Source organism: Mesoplodon mirus (assembly GCF_964341445.2).
Source record: "Mesoplodon mirus genome assembly, chromosome: 3".
In the NCBI taxonomy this organism is placed as follows: Eukaryota; Metazoa; Chordata; class Mammalia; order Artiodactyla; family Ziphiidae; genus Mesoplodon; species Mesoplodon mirus.
Window position 1 is genome coordinate 31190907 of NC_138978.1, and position 22832 is coordinate 31213738.

Sequence of the window (22832 nt, forward strand, 5' to 3'; positions counted from 1 at the left end):
GGAACCAAACTCTATTTATCACTGGATCTCCAGCGACTAACTCGGGGCTTTGCCCAGAGCTGGTACTTAATAAATGTTCGTTAAGTAGATGAATAAATGACTGTGCTGGAAAGAGGTACCAAAATGTCAGGCCAGTTAAGATGAGGGCAAGAGCAGATCCAATAGAGGGAAATTGAGGAAGACTTCCCAGAGAAAAGTGTGTTTAAGATGGAGAACAAGATGGCTGTGTGTAAGGGAGAGAGAATTCCCAGTGGAGGGAACAGCAGGCACAAAGGCAGAAGAGGTGGGCAAATAAGGAATTCTGAGGCATGGGTTGAGAGAGTTCCAGCAGACACTGGGGTTTGGAAAACACTGGGAAGAGATGGGAGAGAGTCAGAAAGGAAGACGACTCTGAAGTTTGCAGCAGCCGTGACTGGAAGACTAATGATGCCATTATTAGACACAGGGATGTCAGGAAGAAGAGCTAGCTTTGCGGGCATGATTAATGGTAGTGGAAGAGACACAGTCAGACAACAAGAAGAACTTCCTGACCCTGAGGGATGTGAGACAATGAGGACGATTGTGAAGTCTCCTGGGAATCTTCCACAGAGGGGAAGGTAGGACATGCCCAGCCCCTGGCCCACCCTATGGCCTGGGCTGGAGAAGATGTTCGTTATCTTGCCTGGAGGGGAACTGGGGGGGGACCTCACAGATATTAACTGCCTGGCTCTAGATGACAATTCTCCTCCTTTGCCCCGCTCTGGGGAAGCAGAGGGGACTTCAGACCAAAATGGCCTCTCAAGCAGCCTTTGGAAAAGCACCTAGAAGCATCTCCCCACCTTGGAAAGAAGCTTTGATAGCTTGGTCTTTCATCCATGGCATGGTCCTCCTCTTCCTGCCCAGGCAGGACCCATGTCTGAGACTCACAGCACAAAAGGCCACTTTGACAGAAACCCAGACCATCCCATTTGCTTTCTTTGTGGCCACATCAAACCTGGGAATGTCCACACCAATGGTGGGTATTCCCAGGTTTCCCCTCTTCCTCCACCACCACACAGGTGCTGCTGCCAGCCCTAAACCTTCATCAAGATCTTATCAGTCTCTTTAGCATCAATCCATGTCCTCCCAGCTCTAGTCTCAAAGGAGGTGGGTCCCTGTGTTTGCTCCTCTCCAGACAAGCCACCCCCAACTCCCTTACCTATGTCCTACAGGGCAGTACTCGCTAGTGGAAAAAGCTCAAGCCCTGAGACCAGAAAGTATGTGACACTAGACAAGTGACCTACCCTCTCTAAGCCTAATGATACCTGCTCACCTACCTCCAAGGATTTTAGTATCAAGTGATACAAAACCACTCTGTAAACTCTAAAAGATTATACAATATAATCCCACATGTGAAGCCTTAATTTTGGACTTCCCAAATCCCCAGTGTCCAAATATTAAACAACACAATCAAATCCAAATTACTGGGAGAAGATATCCAATTTATGGATTTCCTAAAGAGAAGATTTAATTGATATAGATTTAATTACATAAACTTCCTCCTATATATCACACTTATGATCACATACCTTCTGCTGCCACCCCATTACTAAACATAATCCACAGGCAGGAAAAACAAGCGAGGAGGGAACTAATAATTCAATCCATCGCCAAGTCCTATGGATTCTGCTTCCTAAAAATAGATCTGCCCACTTATTTCCATATCCACCAAATCACTGTCAGCTGACTAGCCAAAACTCATTCTCAACCTCCTTTCCCCTTTCCCAGCCTCCCTTGTACCTAGAAGCCACATGATTCACTTGTAGCTAATGATATATACATAAAAATTTGATGAGGGATTCTGGGAAAGATTTTTGCCTTTATAATAAAAGGGATGTGGCTTGCAACTACCATCCTTCCTCCCTTTCTTTTCAACTTGAATACAATCATGATGCCTGGAGCTAGGGCAGCTCTCTTGCCACCATGAAAGAAAGGCCTAGAGAATCACAGAAGTGCTGGCCCTGGAGTCACTGAGCCATGGCACCAACGTAAAGCAGTTGCCTTCCTCCAGGCCTAAATGCAGGAAGGAATAAACTCCTCTTTATGTAAACCACTGTTGGCCAGATTTTCTGTATTTGCAGCAGAAAACACTGCTAACTAATCCAACTACCTCAGAACATCATCTCCTGCCTGGACGTCTGCAAAAGCCTCCTAAATGGTCTCCCTGCTTCCGTTCTTACCCGGCTCCAATCCAAATGGTCATTTGGAAACACAAATCTGATCATGTCACTTCTGTGGTTAAAACTCTTCACTGGCTTATTGATGTTCTTAGGATAAAATGCCTTAACCCATCCAACAAGGCCTGCAGGCTCTGGCCCTTCCTGGGCTTCCAAACTCTGCTCGCAACACGCTCCCCCTTGCTTCCTCTGCTCCAGCCAGGCCAGTCTTTCTGCAGTCCCATGATCTCTCCCATCACGGGGCCTATTCCCCACCCCCGACCCATCCAGAGAGCTTTTCCCGTCCACCTCTGCCTTGCTAACTCCTACACACCCTTCAGATCTCAGCCCCGTTGTTGCTTCCTCAGGGAAGCTTTCTCTGGCCTCCCTGACTAGGTCAGATCCCCCTGCTGTTTGCTCTCAAGGCACTGTGTACCTCTATAGCTCTTCTATCATTACCATTTTCAATTTGTGTGATTCAGAAATTGTCTGTCTCTCTTACATGGAGCACGTAAGCTCCATGTAAGTGCAGGAATTTCATCCATCTTATTCACGGCATTATCCCCCCCACTCCTAGAACAATGTTTGGTAGATGGCAGGTGTTTGTTGAGTGAATGTGAGCCTACAAAGAACAAGATTCTTTCACTTATGACATTTTAATTCCCACAACTATGCCAAGGGATAGATATTATCCCCACCTCCCAATTTACAGAAGAAGAAACTGAGGCTTGGAGGGGCTGACGGTCCCAAGGTCATGCAGTTGGTGACAAACCCAGAAGTCAAACCCAGTGTAGTCTCACTCCAACGCCTGAGCTTTCCTCATACCTGTGCTGTTGCTCAGGGAAGCCAAACGGATTAAACACCCTTCTGAAGGAACATAGTAATGAAGTTGTTTTTTGTTTTTTAAAAAGGAAACAAACGACTAAGAACCACACACATACCACACACTCCAGAGGTAACCAAAGTGCGGTTTAGCCTTTTCCCCTGAGTGGTGAGTACTGAATTTGTTCCAAGTCCAAGGTCAGATAAGTACAGAATAAAGGAAGCTCCCTGAAACCCTCTGACAACTCTGGGTGCTGGTGCTACTTTCCCGCATTTTATTGCACCAAGTCATCTATCTACTATCCCAGGCCACCAGCACACAGAGAACTGCCCAGATGGTGAACCTCTGAGCCCAGGGAAGCAGCTGCTTTTGCAGTTGCCTGTAGCTGGCTAGGAAGTGGGGAGTGAGGGAGGCTAGGAGGGTGTTGTGTGTGACACATTCTCTGATGCAGCTCGCATCTATCTGGGATTGGAAGAAGTGGCACACATGCCGTCACCGAGAAATTACCCAATTTAGCACCAACTACACAATCCAGCAATTAGTTTCTTAAACCGGAACTTGCTGGGGGCTGCCAGGCTGGCGGAGTTGTTGTTACAAATCTCACTGGGAAACCAGCTGTGTAATTTGCCAGGAGGTTGTCACTGCCCCAAGCAATTACCTTCCAGAAAAACAATGGAAAATGGAGGAAGGAAAAGGGCTGCAGAGGAAAGAGTCACAGTGGTTTCTTGTCTTCTCCCCCAGGACCCTGTGCAGCCAAACCAACTGATTTTCCTTTCTTGAGACCTAGGTGACTCCCAAACTCCCTGGATCAAAGCAGTTATTGGTATAGCCTCTGTTGTCAGACTCTCAGGGTTCAAGTTCCTTTCCATTCACTGACTAGCTGTGTGTACTTGGGCAGGTGATTCACCTCTCTCAGCCTATTTTCTCTTCTGTACAGTGGGGATAATATTAGCACCATCAGAAAGGTATGAAGGATGTGATGGTTAACCAGGTAAAGCATATAATACTGTACCTGGCACATGGTGAATACTCAATAAAGGTAGCTATCAGTATTTGCATTTTCATTTTTATGACTTCCTCCATTGGTTTACAGTGTGACCTTGAGTAGGTCACTTAGTATCTCTGGGACAACTATATAAGACCGAAGGTATTCTACCGGAAAAAAAGCAGTTCTTACTCAAGATTGTCCACACCTGGGCAGCCAAGGATCAAGGTGCCTTCGACAAAAGCCAGGGTCTCAGAGGCTGACACAAAGTGATGCTTTGGGCAAAGATAAAGATTTCAGAAATCAGATATTAACTGCTTCATGCCGTTCCCCAAGAAGCTGTCTGGAAGAGCTACAAGCTGGACATGATGGTCCAGATGGCAGCAAAAGGGTACAGTTGCTCTCTTGCTGTGGATCAGCCTTCTCTAGTTCCCTCACACTGGAGCCTCTGAGGTCATCCCCTCACCAGTTCCAACATACTAGAACCTACAGCAAGTGAGGCCTGGGATTCATTTTGCTGCTGTAGGCCCAGGCTCCTCCACACCTGTGGGTGAGCTACGTGTGCCCTTGGGACCTCAAAGTTTCAGGCATTGCCTTCCTATCCCCTTTCCCTGTGTCAACCTAACCAGAGTGGCCAGGATTCTGCCTCAGTTTCCCTTTCCAGTCCTCCTCCACCCCCTATCCTGACAGCAGCTCAGAGGCTGCGGCTCTGTCCACGGTGAAGGGGTCAGCTAGTGGGGGGCCCTAACACAGAGCCTCTGACCTGTAGCCCACACTCCCATGCCCACTGATAGGAATTCCTCCTCAGCCCCGGCCTTTTCCTGCATCCAGGGCTGTCCGAACCCCCTTGACCATTTCAGCACTGGCTTTTCTCAGCTGCCTTCAGCAGGATCTCCGCAGCTGGGCTGGTTTCCTCATCCCTGGCCTCTTGCAACCTCGCTACCGAGCTCTGTCACTGAAGACTCAGCAGGCCTCGTGCCCAGCCCCCACCTTAGGACCCTAGAAAAGCCTTCTCTTCCTCTCACTGCCCCAGAAAGCGGAAAGAAGGGAGGGGGAACAGAACAGGAGGGAGGTTAGGGATCTTTTTCATTCACCTTTATTACTTCATTTAATCAACTCTTCCTAGGGGTTTAGGGTAGGAATTTTACAGAAAATGGGCTTACTGCTCCAAAACACTTGAGACACAGGAAGATCCAAGTCTAAATCCATCTCCTGACCCATTGGACAGTGCTCAGCCCGTGAATAACCCACACTACCTATAATCTCTTTGAAAATCCCACCTCAGGGGGCTTTGTACTTGATGTTCTCTCTGCTGGAACACTCTGCCCCAGATATTCCCATGGCTTCCTCTGTCTCATCTCTCAGGTCTCAGCTCAGAGAGGCCTTCCCTGACCACTCTCTAACTAAAGTCGGACTCCATCCCCCAGGAACGCTCTACATCACCCGATTTCATTGCCTTCATAGCACTATTGCTCTTTGAAATTATTTTCTTTATCTATTACATGTTTATAGTATGTTTCCCCATAGCAGAATATAAGCCCCAGGAGGGCAGGGACTAAGTCTGTCTTATGTGCTGCAGTATTCTGAGTGTCTAGAACAATGCCTAGCACAAACAGGTGCTCAAAAAGTATCTATCCATGAATGAATGTCGTCACTTTCCACTCCACTCCTGTGCCCAGCAGCCCACAGAAAGGACCTCCGCTCCTTTGCCTCTAAGGGCTCTAGAGAGCCCCTGGAGGATTTGGTATTCAAAATCCCGCCACCAAACCCAGCCGTTTTCATCACTGTTTATCTAGCCCCTCTCAACTGGCAGGTAAAGATGGTTCTTTTCCAGCCACGTCTGGGGCTCTCTAGGTGTGCCCCTTTGCAGAGTTCAAGGAAGGCAGCAAGGGGAAAGAGGAATGAAGCGGGGAAATTTACACTCCCCACACTGCAGAGCAGAAGGAGGAGACCGTGAGGAGGGAATCTCCCAGCCCCAAGTAGGTCTCTTCCTCCAGACTCTCTGGGTCCCAGCTTCTCTCCCAGCTGGGGCCATATAGCCCAGAGGTGCCAGAAGCAAAGTTCAGGCTTCTCCAGGGCTACCAAATGCCCTACGAGATACAGTTCCACCTGATCAGCCTCATCCCTACTACCCACTAGCTGCAGCCACAGCCAACTGCTTTTGGCCCGTGCTTCCCTTTCTGTCAACTGATCAATCCTCAGGTTGCTCAGCCTGTCCATGCTCCCCCTCCTGAAGGTCTCCAGGAGTCTTCTTTGGAGAAGTCATCCCAGCCAACCGCTGAGAGGCAGGATCCCAGGACTAGACTCCTACAGGACCCTGGTCAGGGACGGCTAATGAGAGAGACTGTGGGTTATGGGTCCCGAGTGACAACTGTTTGGGTTCATGTCCCAGGTCCACCAGTTACTAGACATGTGGCCTTAAGGAAGTCCCTGCATCTCTCTCTAGTTCAGTTTCCTCACCTTTCAAATGGGGGCAAGCCTAGCTCTTTTCTCACCATGATGTCATGAGGATTAAGGTACTGCAGGTAAAATAGCACAGTGCTGAGGGTTAGCTCCTGAGTACCAGGGAGAAACCACTAAAACATGTGCGATCTGGGAGCAGCGCCTTTGAGAGGGTTTCTCAGACAGCCTCAGTCAGAGGCTGTAGCCATACCTGACTCAGGTATGGATCAGAGACCCAAAACTCTGAATACTCATTTGTTTCATGTTTCACCCAGGACTTTCTGTTTGCCTAGGTTCCTTTTGAAGACCACCCACCCCTTGAGCATGCTGAAGACAGCAGAGCAGCTCTGTTGGCCAAAGATGATGGCATCTGAGAGAACTAGATGCCCTTGATTTGTAGACCCCACTGATCCCCGCAGCTAGGGCTGGTGGTCTCTCTTCCAACTCCAAGGATCTGGGAGGGAAAGCCCGGTGAACTTATTGCTCAGTATTGAAAAGACAATCATCTGCTTCCAACCATTTCATCCCAGCCTACCTGCATGACCATGAGTCTCAGTTTTGTCATCTGTAAAATAGGGATAACAATACCTACCTTCTAAGGTTGTGGCAATGAGTAAATAAGCTGATCTGTTCAAGGCAACCGGCACATATGTTTCCACACGTTGGCTTCTCCTGACTTGAGCACCCTAGTTCCTTCTTTTATTTGTATGTGTTTGATGAGATTTGGGCTGATGCTGCCCTGGCCTCCAGGATGCTGCCAGACCTGAGCCTTCTAGGGCCATTAGAAAACAACAGGTAGAATCCCAAGTCCATGGCAAGGGTCCCCTGGGCAGCAGCTTCTCAGCCAGGCCAGGCCTGTGGCCTGTGCTACTCTCTGGCCCAGGTGTCTTGCTGCCCCATGAAGCCTGCCTCGTGGGTTGGCACACTGTCCTGTAAGCTCTCTGTGAGAGGTGGGACCAGGATTGCCTGCACCAGGGCCTGTCCTCTCTGGGCCTCTCATACAGGGAAGTCAAGCACAGAGCCGGCCCCCAGGGGACCCAATGAGGGCTAGTTGGTTGGCTGACTGCCAGGTTGACGTGGTGGCACCTCCCTCCCCTCTGCTCTGCCTGGTCCTCCCCCAGCAGCCAGGGTCTCTTAACCCCTGCTCTCCTCGCTGGACTTCTGGGCTTAGCAGGAGCTAGGACCACAACGGGAGAGAGTATGGGGAGAGGAGTCAGCACAGACTATGAGATTCTTCCGTATGGAAAGCCTGTCCTCCCAACTTTGCCGCTGATGCAGTTCAAGTATCCTCTCTTCCGAGAAACCTCACCTAAGCGTGCCCTCCTCATCAATCCCAGAGCAAAGCAGTTGCTACCTTCTCTAAGGTCCCATACTTCAACACAGTAGGATAAATAGTTGTTTGCAGGCTGTGAGCTCCTTGAAAACCAGGATCCATCTGATCTATCTCTGTATAAACAAAACCTGGCTTATAGTACATGCTCAATAAGTTCAAGATCAGTAACTGAGCCATCAAGAAGCAGCACCCCTTCGGCTGGTGCATAGAAACAGGGAGAGAAATGGGAGAAGGCACGAGGGAAATGACTCCCTGCAGCTGGACCAGAACTCTCCAGCAGGCAGAGCTGGTAAAGTGTGATGTGGGTTTCCTGAAGAGCTGGGAGTGTCCTGTCCAGGGAGGCATATAAGCTGAGGTTGGAGGACCACTTTGGAGGATGGTATAGGATGCATTCAAGCACAGAACGCATTTCAGATCATACACCCTCTGGTACCTTTCAACTCTGAAGTGTAAGGCTCAGCTCTTTGAATGCCTACAACTGAACAGGCATTGTGTTAAGTGCTTTAGACGTACTTCTTTGTGTAGGCCTCGCAACCATCCTTTGCAGTAGGTGCCATTATTATTCCCAGTTTACAGATGAGGAAATTGAGGCTAAGAAATGCAAAGAAAATTGCCCAAAGTCACACAGGTGGTGGAGGATTTGAATCTGGATCTAGTCCTGGCCTGACACTCTCAACCACTAGGAGACCAAGCCCTGGCGAGTCTAAAGGAGCATCTCTCTCTGACCAAACTGGTCCGTTGAGGTCCCCAGGTGGACCCTCAGTGTGCCCTGATTCATCACTCAGCCTCAGGAAACCTCCACCCTTGCCATCCCTCCCTTGCGCATGGGCATCCGGTCCCAAGACTGCTTATTCACAATTTAACACACGTGTTCTCCAGAAGCAGATTACACAGCCATGCAGGCTCATCCAACACAACTCACATGGCATTTGTCCTCAAATAGCTAGTCATCATCACATAATGTGCACAGATATATACAAACTTGTTCCCACAAGGGTTCACACGCCCGTGCGTTTTCATCCAATGGACACTGATGCCTGTGCACACAGAAGCTGCACAGATACAAAACCTCACATACACGTTCACATGTTTATCCCCACACAACCGACATACATGTTCATTTCACATCACTTAAGCACCCACATCTGCTCAATGTCGTACACCACATCCTCCCCCAACAAGAACTTTATCCATTGCTCCCAGATCCAACACTAGGCCCAGGTGAGCAATGAGGCTGCCTCCCTCTGGGGTTGGCCAGGCAACCCGAAGATCGGGAGATGGTTCAGCCTGCCTGTGATGGATGGAGTTAATCTACTGAGCTGGAGAAACTAAATAATTAAATCCCTAATCACCCCCCCAAGCCAGCCCAAGCCAATATAGCTGAGGGAGGGAGGGGGCTCTGAGGCCCAGACCAATACCCTAGAGAGGAGGAGGGGCTTGGGAAGAGAGGCATAGACAGAACCCTCTAGGAGGGTTCTCTGGAAGGCAGACAGACAGACAGACATGGTTCTCCAGTGCTACCGGCTCTCCCTTTCCACATGGAAATGGAGCAGCTTGGGAAGACAGCCCACCACCACCCACTAATACAGAGTGAGGGGAGGGGTACAGTCCTCCTCCCACCCTCCCCAGAGTCCTTCCTGCCCCTCCACGGTGTGCGTCCTAGGAGTGTAAGGGGATGGCGGACAGGACACTCAAAGTGCCCAGGACCATGGCCGTCAATGGGGGCTGTCAGCCCAAAGGGGAGCTGACGTAAAATCAGTCAGGCCCTGGCCGCCCCTGGAATAGGCCCCTTCCCTGCCTGTCGCAGATGGCAGGGAAGGACCCTCCACACAGGTGCACCTGCTTCCCTCAGGAAGTGGGTCCAGCACGTGACTAACAGGCTGAGGATGGAGCAGAGGCCTGGGCAGGGGGGCTCAGGGAATGAGCCTGGGAACAGGCCCTAGTCCGATTGGCTGAAAAGTGGGTCATTTTCCTTTTGAAAAATAGTGAGAAAATGGAGAAGTAGGTCGGGCTCTCATCCCCTCAACCCCAGGCACCATCCCAGACTTGTGGGGTGGGGCGAGAAGGAGAGGTCTGCACATGCCAAAGCCCCATCTCCCCCAAGACTCCACTGGGGGAGCCCGCGGCCCAGGAGGCCAAGGTCGTCATCACCCAGGACGCCCAAGGACACGCACTCTCTGAGGCCAGGCCGGGGGCACAAGTCCCACCCTGCCCTGGGGGCCCTGGGCCAAGCTGGAGGGATGGGGGCTCCCGCGTGCAAGACCCTGAGGAACCCCCTCCCATCCTCCTGTCTGTTGTGGTGCCTCCTCTCCTCTCTTCTCCTCCCTTTCCTCGTCGTCCACGTGGGCAGAGTCGTTGCCATGACACCGCGGGCAGGTGGGCGGCTCTGGCGGCTCTCTCGGCCCAACCCCCACGCTCAGAGCCCAGGTGGGAGGGGAGCGGCGGCAGCGCCCCCGCCCCTGGTCCAGATGAGAGGAGAGATTGGCAGAAGGTCCCCATCATACACCCCGGAACCTGGAAGGGGCTCTAGCTCTTGGAAATGAGGCAACCCAGCTCTTGCGGGGGTTGCGGAGGATCTCTCAACGCGGATTTTAGGCCTCAGGGCCCGCCCCCTACGCAGGTCAGGCAGCGGCACGAGCGGGGCTGACCCACAGGTCCCACCTCTTCCTCCTTTTCTCACCAGCCCGCCTCCAAGCGTTCCCCAGGTACTAAGTTTCAGTCACTTCACCCTAGAAGCTGAATGGTCCTGCCTGAGGTCTAACCGCAGTTCCTCATTCTGCAACACAAGCTCAAGTCTCTATGCTCTTTCCTTAGAGAGGAAATCGGACAAAGCTGAGCCTCTCAGAGAGATTCCTCCCCTACCGCCGAAGCCCCAGCCTGCCTGCTAGAAATCGGGTCCCAGTTCCCTGGGTGTCCCCACATCCCGGAACTCACACACCCTAGTGGGGAACCACTCACTCCTAAGCCCATACTTGGTCAAGGCACCCACCCGGCTAGGAAACGGGACCAGAGTGGAACAGGGAGAGGAGGGGGGGCGCAGGGGAAGGTGAGGGCTAGAAAGTGGATGCTGCCTGAGGATGCTGTCCTGCCTCCCAACACATCTGGCCTCAGGAAGTCTGGGCCAGGCCTGAGCTCCTCACCGGCTCTGAGCACCCCTCTCAGGGTCCACGTGCCTCTCCCCGTGTGCCTCGAAGGCTCTGTGACTCTGACTTCCAAAGACCTTTTCCACCGTTCAGCACCCTGTGCCCTATCCCTATTCCCTCAGGCAGAAGCCCTGCATCACTGACCAAATGGAACCTGCCTGGCAGCCCTTCGCAGCCTGGCTGACAGGGGCAGACGTATGTGGGGTGGTGGTGAGAAGATCCCAAAGGAAAGAACATCATCCAGGGTTAGCTGGAGGCTGTCCCGCTTGTCACTGGGTGTTCATGACATACGTACCGATTTACATATAAAGACACTTTCACTTTCTTAGCCTTCCGCGACTAAGATAGTAGATGTCACTGGCTAAAATATGACATGTGCACACGTGTGCCTGTGTGTGCATACATGCGCTTTCTCCACCTCCACTCCCAATGTTCTCCATCAGGCTGGCCTCATCCTAAGTTCTCACTAAAGCTCTTACAACGGGCTCCTAACTGATCTCCCTGCCTGTATCCTGGCCCAGCCCGATCCACTCTCCTCACTGGCTGCCAGTGCGATCTTCCTAAAATCTGTTTATTCAACAGGTACATACTGAGTGCCTCCAAGCCAGGCACTCCTCTGGACACAGTAGGTACAGTAGTGAACAAAACATTCTCTTGCTCCATTCTCTTTCCTAATGGACAAAGAGATGATGAACAAATATATGAAATAATGGAAGTGGTAAGTGCTGAATTTTTTTTAAAAAGGGGAGGTGAGAGGACAGCATGACAAGGGGCTATTTAAGATAGACTGTGGGGGAGGCCTCTCCAAAAAAGTGACTTCTGAGCAAAGACTTGAATCAAGCGAGGGAGCAAGTCATGTGGGTATCTGGAGGGGAGAGCGTTTCAGGCTGAGGGAAAAGCAGAGGCCCCCAAGGTGAGGCTGTGCTCAGCATCTTTGTGGAACCAAAGGGAGGCACTTGTAGGGGTGGCATCTGAGATCAGGGAGCTCACTTGAGGCTATTTTACACACAGCACTTATGTCACTCAGACCCCAGTAAGCACTTAGGATTTCACTCTGAGTGAGATAGAAAGCCACTGGAAAGGCATGATCTCATCTTAAGCTGGCTGCTTTTGTGGGGAGACTCTCCGGAGGAAGGGCTGGCAAGGGTGGAGGTAGGGAGACCAGTTGGGACATTTCCTGTCACTAAACCACGTTTTCCTACCTCTGCCCACCTGGTGAACACCTGTTCAAGCCTTGGCTCAAAGGCCTCCTCTTCTATGGATCCTTTACCAAACCCCTCCCTTCCCTGCTCCAGAACTGACCAAGCCCTCCATAGGCCTCCACTTTCCCCCATGAACACTTAAGTCCTCCTACTTTCCTGAACACTCTCCTTACTTGGATCCAGGTCTTTTACCTTCTCTAGACTGTAAGTTACCTGAGGTCAAGGACCATCACCAGTGTCCAGCACAGTATGTGGCACATCACAGGCATAAGGAAAACACTGGCTGAATGAATGGATGAATTGGGGGAGGCACATGTGATGGAAGAGGGACTATTTGTAGGCTGTTGTTAACCTGGGTGAGTGAGGTGCACATGTATGTCATCATGGGTGGCAATCAGGCCAGTATTAACACATGCCCACATATTTCTTCTACTCTGTCTATATGCATATGTGTGTTAGCATGTATGTACGTGTCGACAAATCCCTCTGTTGGTATGTACATTCCTGTAGATTTTTCACGTGTATGTATACATTTTAGAAAGTGCATTTATGTTCAGATATGCATATTAAGGCATAGACAAGTAATGCACACACATACATGTACACACGCACATGTGTGAAGCTGATGCACACACTTGGGCCTCCCTAAAAATCTCTACCCCTTTCATTCACTAAGCCCAGCTTGTTCTGCTTGATTCTTGAAACTTCAGCAGTAACGTTCAAGCTCCCAAACTCTTTCCCCTACATACACCCCTGAGCACCATAGCATCTGATCAGCCTTGAGCTCAGCTCCCTTTCTCAGCTGTCCCCAAGGCCTGTACAGTTTTCTCCTCTGCAAGCTCCTTTCATATGGATGGTGGCACGGAAGAGTTGGGTCCCCATGAGAAAATAACTTGAGACACCTCGAGGAGCCTGGTTTTTGGAAAAGAGCCACAGGCATGAGAGTGGATCAAGTTCAAGCTTGTGTGAAAACAACTTTTGGACAGCCCCAATGTTTAGTCAGAATCTCTCCGTCTCATTCTTTCCGTCACATTCATTCACATGAATGACTCAACTTATGTACACATATTCACATGCTGTTAACTCACGTGCCCCCACATACGTGCTCACATGCATACTTACACTCACATATATGTATGGTTGGGTGAGCACCCTCCCACACACGGGTTTAAGTAATTGCCTTTATAGTCACATATATATAGACATATACATAGAGTCATACATACATTTACACGTGTATACATATGTCCACAAATACACAAACTCATAAATGTGTTTGTACCCATTCATACAGCATACTCACACGTATATGTGGACATATACACAGTCACGTACACACTCCCAGGCAGGAATACACATGCACATGCACTGGAATAGCAGAGATGTGCACAAAGCCTGGAGTCCATATTTTCTCCAAGTGACATCGCAAGTTTGCGTTTGCTCTCTCCACTTGCCAGTCTCCCACTTCATTTTGGAAAGTTATTCCTATTATCAATAGGATATGCCCCACTCCTGGATATACTCCATTCCTACCCACTCAAAGAAAATAAAAGTCATTCCAAAAAAGGGCTCTGTCATCCCCTTGTCTCATGCCTGGAATAACCAATATTTTCACAGACAACCTGAGAGGCAGGGAACAATGGAGTAGGTACACCTCAGAATAGGTGCACCTTTTCCCACCCAACAGGCAGCCCCCACCTCCCATATATATACAACTTTTTAATTCTGAAAGGGGAAATGAAGAGAAAATATCAAGGCCAGAGTTCTTCCTCCCAGTACCTCTGGGTATGGTCCACGGCTCCCAGACTCCAAAACAGCTATTGGGGCAGAGGAAGGAACAGTAAGAAAATTATCTCTGGGCCTTAAAACTTCTTGGGGATGCTTCTCTTCTTCCCTAGAGGGAGGCTTCATGATGTTCAGTGAACCCCTCCCACCCCAGCCAAGGACCCCAGCAAAGACAGGGCAGACCTGGAGGCTTAAAAATGTAAAAGGGCAGGGGGTGATCTGGGCTCACAATAATAAAAGCAGCAAGTATTTAGAAAAGAGGAGCTGGGTAGGGAGCAGGGGAGCAAGCTAAAGACACCTCCCAGCAGGAAGGCAGCTGCTGGAACACTGGATCGTGAATAGCACGACCCTCCAATGGGCCAGGGAGAAGGGGGTGGACATCCAACGTTCCATGTGGGGGTGGAGGGGTGACTACTTCAGGCAGTAGCAGCAGCTCCAAAGTAAAGTCTTATCAAAGCTGTTATGTAACCAAGGGAGCTGAGTGGAGCACAAACACCTCCCCTCCCCAAACAGGCACCCACACCCACACCCACCACCTCCCAGCATCCACAGCATAGGAAAACTCAGCTCCTCCCAAGCAGCTAGAGAAGGGAGGAATCATCTTGATGAGTTACATCAAAAACATGATGGGTGAGGGGCTCCTTATTAAGTAGAAGTCACATCTGGAAAGGGATGAACTGGTTCAGTTTGGGGTCCCTAAATACCTCCCCCTTTTTTTTGAACTCCCTGCCACACCCAGTTTTTGCCCAGCATCCAGAAACTTTCTCCTTCCTCTCCCCTCAAGAAGGATCCCATTTGAATATTTGATTGTTCCTTGGGGATGGGAGGTGAAGCTGCCATCATCCACTCCTGCCTGTTGTTCCCCCACAGTCTCATCTGCATGTCCTGACATTTGGCTCTCATCCCCCTGGGATGACAAGGGAAGGGACCTGGAAAAATAAGTCCTTGCTCTATTCCCTTCAGATTTACAAAGATGGAGCATAAGAACCCAGAAAATTAAGATGATCCTGACCCTAGATTAGTGCGGAAAAGATTTACAAGGGAGCTAAGAACTGAAATCCAGACCCCCATCCCCCGATTCGAATCATTTTTTTCTCCCCCAGATTTTTCTCTTTTCCCACTGCCCCATCTCTAGTAGCCTCCTCCTTCTCTGCTGCATGGCACTGAACAATCCCACCCACTCCTTGAGTCCTTTGCTTGGAAATCTTCCTCCCCAACAAAGTCTCTCCCAAATGCTGCTCTGAGCTCTGGTTGGGGTGGGCAAAGCATGAGACAGGCTTGCAGAAAATTTCACTGTCTCCTGTCCTGAGTTTGAAAGTATGGTGGGCAGGGGGATGCTATGTGGTCAATCAAGTTATCCTAAGCTCCTGAGCTCTACGCACCCCAGGCCTAACCAGCAAAACCTAAAGTCTCTTAATCCAGATCTGCCTTGAGCCTGAAGTTCTGGGACCCAGTAGGAGAAAGGCTGGTGCCAGTACCCCTGAGCTTATTGCACTAAAAACTATCCAAGAGAAGAGAGCTCACAACCGCAACATCACCCTCCATCCCTACCCCCACACCAACAGTCGGGTGGTTTTGAAAAGGGGAGGGGGAACTGAAACAGGAAAAGAAGAGTCCCTTTCCCAAATACCGTTAGGAACCGTGAGGCCTAAGGTCAGAGGAAGGACCCCCAAATCTATCTTTCCGTCCAGCGACCCTGTCCTTGGAAAGTAGGTCATCAGGGAGAATTTTTCTAGTGAGCCCTCAGCACTGCCCAGCAGCCTTTCCATCATTGGGTCCCCAGCGCAGCCCCATTCAATACCCGGGACAGTTCCAAAGGAGCAAATCCCACCGAGTCCAATTCAGCACTTGGGACAGCTCCCAGCCACTCTGAGGTCCTGTTGCCAGAAACCCAGGATGCCAGAAACGAAAGGCTTACCCCACTACACCCCCGGTTTAGTACAGAAGCCCCTCTCCCCTGCCCCTCCCACACTCGCTCCCATCCACGGGAGGCACCTGGTACTCCTCTCTTCCCTCTATGTCCAAAGAAAGAAAAGAAACCCAGACTCTAGGCTTCCCCGAGTGAGCCTAGAGAGAGGACCCCACCCACCTCCTTTCAGCCCTGAGCCTCTCAACGCCACTCACAGCTGGTTCTAAAACCACTTCCCTCCTCAACCAACCCTCCCAAATAAAATAAAATAAATACTCACGTGGGGGACCCCAGCCCTGTAAGCAGATATGGCGGGGGGAGGCAGAGAGAGGTAGCTCCCCACACCCCGTTCTGAGCCCCCTTTCCGAAGGAGCCAGCTCCCATCTGGACTGGGGGGAGGAGAGACATGTGGAAGCACTGAGTGAGGGGAGGGGAGAAGGGAGAGGGGAGGAGGCAGGAGCAGAGGACTGCGGGGGGGCGGTGTCGGGATGGGGGCGAGGGAATCCTTCAATTTCATTCTCTCCCCATGTCTACATCAGCCCTGCAGGCTCAGCTCTTTAATATTTACACACAGGAAGAGGAGAGGATGAGAAAGAACAGAGAGTGAGGGGGGCAGGAGATACCTGAGCTCAAAGGGCATAAACGCAGGGGCCTTGGGGAGCTAGGAGCTCACACCATCCCCAGCCCACTCCCATTCTGAGCTCTTGACTGGAAGGAAAAAGGAACCCTGGGACCATTCTGTCCCTTTGTTAACAAGACACTTTGAAGCAGCATCAGAAAAAGATCAGATCCCCACCCACATACCTGGACACCCCCACAAACCCAGATTTCTCGGGTGCCTTATGTTCAGAGGGTAGAGGCAGTATTCATGCGCAAGCACGTTCTGATGCTTGGAGGCGTGTTTGCATGTGGACTGCTGTGTAAAAGCACATGAACATGTCAGCTAGCATGTACAGGTTTATACAAGTATGTTCTGAGTGCATCCACATGTAACAGCCCATGCAATCATATGCAAACTTATATAATCGTATGTGTCAACCAGTCCCCAAGCGACCTCCTCACAGCTCTCCAGCTAAAACCCCAAGGACAAGGCCACCCACCTCCCCAGACTCCCTTTTCACAGGCCCCTCCCTCACAGCCTCACTTTTTCTTTCTGTAACATGGGGAGAAGGACTGATGGGAAGGCATGCTGCATTTGAGCCCAGGGACTTGACAAGTTATTAGCAACGATGAGCTGGCAGTGCGTTGCCATAACGATGGTGCCACCACCTCACCCCAGCTCAAACCCAGACTCCCCAGACGGCAGGAGGCCCGCTGAGCCAGCAGCCTTCAGACCTGAGGGAGGGGGTGGGTAAAGAGGGAATCAAGACGTAGCGCTTGTAGAGTGGAGGGTACGCAGCCAGCCGTTCTTCCAACCCCCACTGAGAGACAAAGCTTTGAATCTACCAAGTGGAATGAAATCAGATTCTGGAACGGTTTCCTGACCATGGGGATGGAAGACACTGGAAGGGGTCTGTAGAAGCCCCTCTAGACAAAAGCTCCTGTTGTCATTTGCTCTTTTGTCCCCTCACTCAAAAGAACCTCTTCCACTGATCTCAGTAGATTAATAGAAAAACCAAACAAATAGGAGGCACTTCTATGAATTTTGGTTTTCCCATCTGTAAAACGGGAACACTTATCTTTATCATTTAGCCCAGGCTCCTGGAAGGCTTAATTAGAAAGAGTTTAAGGGTAACCACAGACCCCTCCAAAATCAGACAAGCCCCAGAAGTTTCTCTACCTAACAGGAACATGTGAAGTAAGGAACCATCAGGCCAATGAGGCAAAATGCATCAGAAACTGGATGGGATGAAGGAAAATGGAGCTCAGCCAGCCCAAGTTCCAACATCAACTGGAGAGAGATGATGTGAGCTGCCAGGTAGCAGCTGAAAGCAGCTGCTGCCACAGAAGAAAGTCTGGGAGTCTGGCCTGCAGCAGCTTCAACCCCTCAGCAGGAATTAAGAGATGCTCAATGGCCTACCTCAGTGGTGGGTATGGCTAGGAATCCCCATTCCCAGGAACATCTGTAACTCCTTCTCTTTGGAAAGGGGTCCCAGGTTGAAGGGTCTACAGCCTTAACATTACTGAGCCTTTGTTTCTTCTCCCCAAATCCCCTCTGCTCAGTTTTGATGAGCAGAGCGTGGGGTGAGACTGGGGGTTTCTAGGAATGGAAAGCAACATGGAAGGTTGTAAAGTTCCTAGGCTAAAACTAGCCACAAAAACTAGTTTGCCGTGTGACCTTGGGCAAGTCCCCTCCCTTCTCTGGGCTTCAGTCTCCTCACTTCGTAATTAAGAGGTTGGACCAACTCAATTCTAAGGTTCCTCCCCTGGCCATCACTCTAGAGCTACATACAAGTGCACTCCTTGGATGTGAGCCCCCTGGCATAAAATGCAGTGGGCACTGCCTGCCAGATCAGTGGGGCGGGGGGAGTGGGGGATGCGGGGGTTGCATCTGAGGCTGTTCATCCTATGTTCATGTTCCTTTTAGAAACACCTGCCACCCTAGCCCTCCCGGCTCCCTTTTTAGACCCTGATTCACTGCCAACTCACGAAGCCTCTCCCTCCTCTCTTCTCCCTCTCTCTCCCTTTTAGGCCTTGGCAGCTGGGTGTAGAAGTAGCCCCAGCACTCAGGGAATGCTGGGTGGAGGTGGAGGGCAGTGCCACCAGGGTCAGAGAGAGCACACCAGAGAGTACCACTCTCTAACCCTGGCCCAGCCCAGCTCTTTGAGTCACCAAAAGACTTGGGTTGGAGTCTTTCCGAACCACTGACTAGCAGTGTGTGATTGAGGGGAATGCAATTCACCTCTCAAGCCTCAACATCCTCATCTGTAAATTGGCATTATATTAAGTTGAACCACATGAAATTGCTGTTTTGTAGGTAAAAAACAAAAACAGTTGAATATTGGCAATTTCGTATGGATTAACCTGCCCTGCCTGTTTCCCAGGATTGTTAGGAAGATGAGAAAAGTGTTGAGAAGGGAGCGTTTTTTAAAAGCCCTGAACTGACATAAGGGCATTTTTTAAAATTATTATTACTTCAAAGAGCTTTTGCACAGACCCACCAGAGTCAGTGGGCTGAACCAATGACCCAGAACTTGGAAATTTAGGGATTGGAAGTCTGGAAACAGCCACCTGCTCTGATGACTAAGAACAGGACAGAAGCCTCCATCTGGCCTCTTGAGCTCCTGGCTCTAAAGGGCCCTTGGTGAAACAGTACTGGGGTGACACAAGTTCCAGGCCCCAAGAAGGAGAAGCACACACAGGCACATACACTCCAGCTCCCCCACCCACAGGCCCAAGGGCCTCAGCATGCAGCTAGGACACAGCCAGTAGCATCACAGAGGGTACCCCCTGGGGTAGGTGAAGGGGGGACTAACGTGGAAAGTGCAATGCAGCTCTTGCCTGAGTCAGGGGTGAGGAGTCCCTGGGGAGGGGGTCCGACCTGACCTCTGAAAAGTCCCCTCTCCCTGTCCCATCCCCAATACCACCAGGAATCCCCTGGGAGAGGAGGGGACAAAGCCCAGGTGCGGGTGATTCAGAGTGAACCCTTCTCGGATACATTCTCTCTCTCTCTCTGTCTTACACACACACACACACACACACACACACATTTACACAGGCCACAGATACCTGGACCCACTCACAGAAACAGTCGCGCCGGCACACACACATCCATTCGCATACACACTCAGAGACACCCACAGGCACACACACAGTGACAACACACACTCATTCACACACATGTCCACCGACACATACACAGCAACACCCTCCATACTCACACGGCATACACGCACTGACACGCACACACTCACCCACAATGACACACGCACACTCTCGCTGTATACACTCACTGGCACACACAATCACCCACAGACCCACGGCGACACGCACGCGCACTCACACACCTGCAGAGGAAACTTCTCTCTGGATCTCCCCGACACCGCCACTTGCCCTCCACAACCCAGCTGGCTACTCCCTCCCAGACCCAAGCCTCAGCCGGGCTAGGGCTGGGCCGGGGCGGGCGGCCACGCGGCTCTACCCCGAGAGCCGGTCCGCGCTCCGCGTGGTCCGCCACCCGTCCCTCCGGTCAGGCCCGCGGGCAGCCAGGCCGGGGCGGGGCGGGGGCGGCGGAGGAGGCCCAGTCCTCCCCCATCCCGGGGCCGGGAGCCGAGGCCGCCGGAGCCCGGGGCGTGGGCGGCGCCGGGGCCGCAGCCAGGCCGAGGCTGGGGGGCGCTGCAGAGGGCGCGGCGCGCGAGGCCCCGTCCCCACCCCTCTCCGCGCCTTACCTGGCCCGGCTTGAGCTCCGGCCGGGTTACATGGTGCCGGCGGCCCGGGCCGGGGGCGCTGCGGCGGCTGGCGGGCGGGCAAGGACGGGGCCCGGCACTGCGGAGCCCCGGGCTGAGGGGCCACGCTGGCTGCGGAGCCCCGAGAGAGCGCCGAGCGGCTGCGGGCGCGGGAGCGGGAGGCGGCCAAGCCACGGAGGCTGGATTTCCCGGGGACCAGGAAGGGGAGGCGGGGGGGATCCCGCCCGCGCGCTCCGCCTCCGCCCCCGCCCCCGCCCCCGCGCACGGCCGCCGAGCCCGGAGCCGGCGAGAGGGAGGGGGACCGAGCTCCCCGCCCCCGCACGGGACCTAGGCGGGCCGAGGTTGCAGCTCGCGAACGGCCGCCGGGGTCTCAGAGGAGCGGCCGCTTAGCTGAGCGACAGCGCTGGGGAGACCCAGGTGGGGGGGGGGGGGCGAATAAGCCCTCGCCTCCCTGGGGACCGCCAGGGACCCAGGAACGGGCACACACAGTGTCACGGTCACGCACAGCTGCCTAGGCACAGGGACCCCAGCCCAGAGGCGGGCGGTTAGGGAAACAGTCACACAGCCTCCCAGACACGGCCTCGCGCCCCACCGAGGCACAGTCACACCCTGAATGTCACACACAGACCCCCGGGCACATCCCTCTAGGAGACTCTTCGGGTTTCCCGGGTGAGCTACTCGATTTCAGCTCCTGGCCTCGGGTCTAAGAGCCCCCTTCCTCTGCTTCCCAGGGTGGGGCGCTGTGCCGGGCCTCAGAGTCACAGACAGGCATCCCCCATTCACAGTCCGCACAGCCCAGGCATCCCCAGCGTGGAGCGAGAACCCCGCTAAACCTGTCGACTTTTCTGGGGCCCCCACCTGTACCCACTGTGCCCGTCCACCGCTAGGTCCTGAGCCAGGGGTCGTGCCTTGGCGGGGGCGGGGTGGGGGAGGGAAAGGGGACGGTCCGAAGCACAGCCGGAGGCTGCAGAGCCAGGACACAGGCTGCAGGAGACAGGAGAGGCAGAGGAGACCTGACTGCAGCAGTCCCTGGCTTGAATCCGTCTTGGCGCCCAGAGCGATGCTGTAATGGGGGGGGGGGGCGCACTGGGGAAGCCGCTTGAGGAGGGGCTTATTCTGGATTCCGATTTCCCCGGGTGAGTGTGAAGAGAGCACTGCCTCAGGCTCCGAAAGTTGGGGTGGAGAGTAGTGGGCAGCCTTAAAGCCTTCTTGCCCTCTTCCCTCCTCCACACTTTCTGGTCTTTGAAAGCTTTGGGGTGGTGAGGTGTGGGCTTAGGAGGCTAGGGTCACTGACCATCCTCCTCTCTAGGAATAGACCTTGGAGTAGTTCTGATTGAATACCCACCCAACAACCTCCTTCTCCCTGTACCCCTTTGGGATCACTGGCTCTCCTCCTCATATAAAGGGGGAAACTGAGGCAGAGAAAGTAGAAGTCACAGGCCCAAGTGAATTAAAACTGGGAGTCAAGCCCTTTTTCCATTTCCCAAGAAGATGTTTAAAGATGCCACATGACATAAAGTTCTGGTGGGAGATAGGCAGACTGGTCACCTGTCCTGCTGCCCACATGACCTGTTCAGTCAAGACGTTTCAACATGAGCTAAGGTTGCAGATAATTCCCAGTCTAGGGATTGGCCAAGAGCAGATATCAGGGAAAATAAGATATAAAGTTGATCCTAGGAACCCCCCTTAGAACTACAAGAAGCATCTCACTTTCCAGGAAGCATAAGAACAGCCATCATGTAGGATGCTACAAGGCACCACCATGTGTTCTCAGTTCTAAGATGTATACTTTGTTAACGATTCTGAAATTGGAAGAGCATCTTACAATGGATAGGGACATTTTATATGGTTTTCTACATTTCTCTTACAGTTGTATAAAAGAGCTGATGTGTTTTAGAATTGAGAAATAGTGTAGTTTTCACTTGTTTATTCCACAAACATTTACCGATTGTACCTGGCACCTTGCTAGCCCATTGAGGCATAAAGATTAGTCAGACAGACTTTAGACAGTGTTCTCCCACATCCATCCAGTGATGTATAAGGGAGATGGAGACGTAAATCAATCATTACTATCAGAGCCAGCTTCATGGGAGTGTGAGCGGTGCAGTCACACAGAGCCCCATGCTTACAAGGTTTTACGCTCTGCTGTCACTGCCTTGAAATTCTTAATAATTTTTAACAAGGGACCCTGCACTCCACAAATTATGACTGCTGTATTAGGAACTCCAGGCCTTAGTAGAAATGGGCACTAAATATTTTTAGCCTCTAGAGCTCTGTCTGGGTGAAGAAGGGCAGTCAAAGAAGTAAAGAAGCATAACGGAAGCATACGAGTAGAGTTTCAAAGATTGGGAGAGAGAATTAGGGTAGAGAGCCACACATGTACAGAGACAGAAATTCATCAAAATGTCAATCAAGCAGTATGGCAGACTGGGTGCTTTGTTGATCCCCCCACTGAAAGCATGATAAATGATTTTTTTAAATTTTTAAATCTTCTTAAATTCATCAATGAGCTGGCAAAAAAATAAAAATCACTCCAGCCAAAATCTAAGTGAAGGCAGAACCAGAGAAGTGAGCAGAGTACTGAAGCCAACTTTAGCCTTGGGAGCTGTAACACATTGGTTGCAAAAGGGGCTCACCTCTTCCTGAATCCTTGTCTTTTGTCATATGACTTTGCAACTTCCTGCATCAAG

At 51.7% G+C, this 22832-nt stretch overlaps 1 protein-coding gene across 1 annotated transcript in view; it reads right to left on the bottom strand.

Annotated features, from left to right (window-relative positions):
* Positions 1 to 20319, bottom strand: part of DLGAP3 (DLG associated protein 3) — a 61199-nt gene extending 40880 nt beyond the window's left edge. Inside the window, exon 1 of the mRNA XM_082613941.1 lies at positions 20125 to 20319. The gene's annotated coding sequence lies outside the window, so the exon portion shown is untranslated. The remainder of the gene's footprint in view (positions 1 to 20124) is intronic.
* Positions 20320 to 22832: the final 2513 nt, after the last annotated feature.